Raw genomic sequence first — 6,000 nt, 5'->3', positions numbered from 1 at the left:
AGAAAAAAATCTGTTCCTTTCATAATTTCAGCAAAAAGTAATCACGAATGTTTGCCATACAGATTGTTAGAAATTTCCTTATCCATTTGGTTAGGTTAGGTGTCTTTATTAGATTGATTTTTTCTCTTCGTTACTCTAATATTTTCGAGATTAATTGATTTCCTATGAATTCCATTCAAAACTCCTGTAGCAGTATTGATGTTTTTCTAGGAATTTTGCCAAAAAGTCCAATTAAAATCACGATTTTTTAAAATAAATCCTAGAAAATAAACTTGAAATATTAGAGACTTTTCATGATAGAGTTACCTTAGATTTTTATTTTTATACAATTGATCATTGCAAATCATTAGGGGTACTCACTAAACAGATTAAATTGCTGCGTAAGCCATGATTTTCTGCATATTTGAAATGTTTCATGATTTAGTGAATGAAACAGTCAAAGATTGCCTTGGTGATCGCGACGGTTGATCAGTTTAATCAGTTTACACTGTTTAATGAATCCCCCTATTGAAAAATCGCCCCCTTGTTTGGTATTTTCGCCCTCTAATTTTTATTTTACGAATTTTCGCCCCCTTCGGCCTAATTTTCGGCCACTTTGGGAATCACCGGTTTAGTTCATTCGAATTTTGCCGTGGATTACGACAAGATGGTGGACTGTCTCACCTACTATTCCACTTCGCCCTGAAAGTCAGAGTACGATTATCATGCAATCCGGTAAATTTGTCTGCTTAGCGTGTATGACATCAGTTACGTTTCGTACATCGATATACGTTTGTGAGGATCATTAGTAATAGCATTGATGAACAAGAAATTGAACCCAAACGACCACTAGCGTGCGCAGGGTTCTTGCTTAGGGGGGGCACCATAATAATGGTGCAATATATGTATGATCATGGTGCAAAATAGAATTATGGTGTTACACCCAATATGAATTCCCAAGTAGGGGTTTCAACATGTTGTGGTGCTAACATCGCCAAGTACTTCATATTGGGATTCTGGAGAAGGCTTCGGATGGTGATAATTTCAAGGCATTTCGAAACTTTAATATGAAGGCATTATCTCGACTTTTATAAAATTTTATAAACGTACTAGCTGTACCCGGCAAACTTTGTCTTGCTCACTGCGTTTTTTGACGTTTCAAGTTTCTAGCCAAGACCCCGGTCAAAATGTATGGAAGATCGATTTTCAAAAACTTTAAATTTTTCCATGTTTTTTGCCTCATAAACCATCCTTCGGTGAAAACTAATATAACAAAACTAAGACGACCAAAATCGGACCTTCCGTTCGCAAGTTATGCGCGGTCCCACGTATGCCACTGCAATTTTATATATATAAGATCAAATACAATGGAGAATATCGAGAAAATTATCAATTATAGAAAAACAAAATATTGTTGTTGTGAAAGAATTTTGATCCTGGACAATTAGTGATGCTAGAATTGGAGAATATCAGAATTCCTAGATAGAACATCTTGATCGGAATCCTTGTTGCAATTTACAGAGGATTTCTCCAAAGATTCGTGCATGATTCCTCCACGAATTCCCCCAAAAAATCTTCCAATAATTCCTTCAGAAATTCCTCCAGGATGTCTCAAATATTTCTCCAGGAATTCCTCAAATAATTCCTCCAAGAATTCCTCCAGCAAATACTCTTCCAAAATTACCTCCAGGAATTCCTGCTGAAATTTTTTTCAGGAAACATCCTCTAGGAATGTCTGCCAGAATTCCCCCAATATTTACTCCAGGGATTCCTCTAGGAATTGCTTCACGGAATTCCCCAGAAAATTCTAAAGGAATTTCTGCAGTATATCTTCCTGGAATTCCTCGAGAAATTCCTACAGGAGTTCCTTCAGAAAATTATCCAGGAAATTCTCAACGATTTTCTTCAAGAATTCCTGAATCCATGAATTATTTCAAAAAATCTTTCTTGAATTCCTCAACAAATTCCTCTAGAAATTCCTTCAGAAATTTCTCGAAAAATAACGCCAGAAATTCCTACAGGAATTCCTCCCAAAAAAATCCCCCAAGAATTCCTCAGGAAATTCCTCCAGGGATTTCTCCAGATAATCCTCTAGGAATATCTGCCAGAATTTCCCCAGAGAATCCTAAAAGAATGTCTCCCGGAACTCTTCCAAAAATTTTGCGAGGAATCTCTACAGGAACTGCTCCACAGATTCCTCCAGTAATTTCTCCAGGATTTTTTTTTTCAGGAATTCCTCCAGGGATTCAATAATGAATTTCTTCAGAAATTCCTCCAGATATTCCTTTAGAAATTCCTCGAGGGGTTCCTTCAGACATTTCTTTAGAAATTCCTCCAATATGCAACTAGTGATTTCTTTCAGGAATTCCTCCACGGATTCCTGCAGAAAATCCTAAAGGAATTTCTTCCAGAACTCTTCCAGGAATACCTCCAGGGAATCCTCCAGGAATTTCTTTAGGATTTTTTCCAGAAATTTCTTCAGGAATTTCTCCAGGGATTCATTACTGAATTTCTTCAGAAATTCCTTCAGAAACTTCTTCCAGAAATTCCTTCAGGAATACCTTCAGAAATTCCTGGAGGAGTTCTTTCAGACATTTCTCCAGGAAGACTCATATATTTCTCCAGAAATTCCTCAAATAAATCCTCCAGGAATTCCTCCAGTAAATACTCCTAAAATTCCTCCAGAGATCCCTCCTGACATTTTTCTAGGAAAAATCCTGAATGTCTGTCTGTCAGAATTCCCCCAATATTTCCTCCACGGATGCCTCCATAAAATGCTAAAGGAATTTCTCACGGAATTCTTCCAGGTATTCCTCAAGAAATTTCTCCAAGAATTCTTCCATGGATTCCTCCAGGAAATTCTCAAACAATTTCATCAGGAATTCCTCCAGGGATCCCTCCATTGATTTCTTCAGAAATTCCACTAAAAATCCCCCAGAAATTCCTAAAATTCCTCCAGCAATTCCTCTAGGAATTTCTGCCTGAGTTCCCCAAGAATGTCTCCCGGAACCCTTCCAAGAATTTCTTGAGAAACTCCGCAAGAAATTTGTCCAGGAAATCCTCCACGGATTCCTTCAGGTATTTCTTCAGGATTTTTTCCAGCAATTTATCCAAGAATTCCTGTAGGAATTCATTCATAAATTTCTTCAGAAATTCCTCAAAAAAATCCTCCAGGTATTCCTTCACAATTTGCTCGAGTAGTTCCTTCAGACATTCCTCCAGAAATTCCTCCGAGATGCCTCCAGGGATTTCTCCCCGAAATTCATCCATGAACTCCAACAGAAAATCCTAAAGTAATTTCACCCGAAACTCTTCCAGGAATTCCTCCAGGAGTTCCTCGAATGATTCCGCCAGAAATTCCACCAGGGAATCCTCCACAGAATCCCCTAGGAATTTCTTCATGATTTTTTCCTGAAATTTCTTCAGGAATTCCTACAGGGATGTAATAATAAATGTTTTCAGAAATTTCTCCAGATATTCCTTCAGAAATTCCTCGAGAAGTTCCTTCAGACATTCCTCCATTAATTTTCCAGGAAGCCTCATATATTTCACCAGAAATTCCTCAAATAATTCCTCTGGTAAATACTCCAATAATTCCTCCAGAGATTCCTCCTAAAATTTTCTTTTAGGAATGACTGTCAGAATTCCTACAATATTTCTTCTAGGGATTTCTCTAAGAATTGATCCTCGCATTCCTCCAGATAATCCTAGATGATTTTTTAACGGAACTCTTTCAGGAATTCCTCCTAGAATTCTTTGAAAAATTCCCCATGGATTCCTTCAGGAAATTCTCGAGGCATTTCTTCAGGAATTCCTCCGAGGATTCATCCATGAATTTCTTTAGAAATTCCGCAAAAAATCCTCCGGGAATTCTTTCAGAAATTTCTTAAGGAAGAGCGCCAGAAATTCTACCAGGAACTCCTCCAGGGATTCCTCTAAAAAATCCTCTGGGAATTTTCACCAAAACTACAGGGATTTCTCATTGCATTCCTCCAGAATTTTTTCTAGGAGTTTCCCCAAATGATTTCTCCAGGAATGTCTGCCAGAATTTTTTAAATATTTCCCCCAGGGATTCTTCAAGGAATTGCTCTACAGATTCCTCCAGAAAATCCTAAAGGAATTTCTACCGGAACTCTTCCAGGATTTCCTCCCGAAATTTCTCGAGCAATTCATCCATGGATTCCTCTAGGAAATTCTACAGGAAATTCTCAAGGACTTCTTCAGGGTTTCATTCCTTCAACGATTTTTCCTGAATTTCTTCAAAAATTCATCCAGGAATACCTCCAGGAATTACTCCAGAAAATCCTCTAAGAGTTTCTGTCAGAATTCCTCCAGACAATCTAAAAGGAATGTCTCCCGGAACCCTACCAAGAATTTTCTGGGATACCCCCATGGATTCCTCCAGGAATTTCTCCAGGATTTTTTTTCCGGAATTCCTTCAGAAATTCCTCCCTCTATGGATTCCACCACAAATTTCTCAAGGCATTTATTATTAAAGTCAATATTATGGGGAAATTCAGCCCGAGGCTGGTTCATCCCCTCAAGGCATTTTCCAGGAAATCCTTCACGGAATCCTCCACATAATCCTCAATCAATTTCTCCCAGAAGTCTTCTAGGAATACCTCCAGGGATGCTTCCATGGAATCCTCATGAAATACCTCCAGGGATTGCTGCCGGGATTCCTACAGAAAAATCTCTAAGAATTTCTGCCAGAATTCCTCCAATATTGTCTCCAGGGATTCTTCCAGAAATTCCTCGACTAATTCCTCCAGAAAATCCTAAAAGAATTTTTCCCGGATCTTTTCCGGGAATTTCTCTAGGAGTTTATCCAGAGATTTCTCCATGGATACCTCCGAAATTTCTTCGGGAATTCATCCATGAGTTTCTTCAGAAATTGCTTAAAAAAATCCTTTAATAATTCCTCGAGGAGTTCCTCCAGACATTCCTCCAGGAAGCTTTAAATATTTGTCCAGAAATGCCGTAAAGAATTCATCCGGGAATTTCTCTAGTTATTCCTCTAAGAAATCGTAAATGAATTCCTCCAAAAAATTCTGGAGAAATTTATCCAGAAATACCTCCCGGAATGCAAACATGGATTCTTCCACAAATTTCTACAGAGATTCCTGAAGAAAATCATCCAGGAATTTCTCCAAGAATTCCTCCAGGAATGTTTCGCAAAAAATACCTCAAAGAATTCTTTCAGGAATTCCTCCAGGAATTCCTCCATGCATACCTTCAAAAATTTCTTCACTAATTTCATCTTGAATTTCTACAGGGATTCCTCCAGGAATTTCTGCAAGGATACCTTAAGGAATTTCTTCTCGGATTTCTCCAGAAAATCCTGAAGAAATTTCTCCCGGAACTCTTCCAGGAATTCCTCGAGAATTTTTTCCAGGGATTTCTACAGAATTTTCTTTTCTGGAAATTTTCCAAGAATCTCTCCAGAAATTTCTCCTGGGACAACTTTAAAAATTTCTCTAGTTTTAGCTCCGGAAAATCCTAAAAAAAATTCTTCATGGATACCCCCAAGAATTCCTCTAGGTATTTATCCACGGATTTCCCCAGAAAAAAACTTCTCCCGGAACTGTTCCAGGAATTCCTCAAGGAATTCCTCGAAAAATTTCTCCAAGGATTCCTCCATGGATTTCGCCAGGAATTCCATCAATGAATTTTTTCAGATATTCCTCAAAAATCCCTCTAGGAAATCTTTCAGAAATGGCTCGAGGAGTTCCTCAAATCATTCCTCCAGGAAGCCGCAAATGTTTTTCCACAAATTTTTCAAAGAATTCCTTCAGGAAATCCTGCAGAATTTTATCCAGGAATTCCTTCATTTTTCCAGGAATTTCGCCAGAAATATCTTTAAGGATTCTTCCAGGGATTCATCCTTGAATTCCTTCACAGATTCCTTCAGGAATCCCTCCTAGGATAACAGCAGGGATTTTTTCCAGATCTTTTCTGGGTATTTCTCTAGGAATTTCTTTAGGGATTTCTCCATGGATTCCTCCAGGAATTTCTTAGGGA

Source organism: Aedes albopictus, chromosome 1 (genome assembly GCF_035046485.1).
Source record: "Aedes albopictus strain Foshan chromosome 1, AalbF5, whole genome shotgun sequence".
NCBI classification, from domain to species: Eukaryota; Metazoa; Arthropoda; class Insecta; order Diptera; family Culicidae; genus Aedes; species Aedes albopictus.
This window is presented reverse-complemented; position numbering follows the sequence as displayed.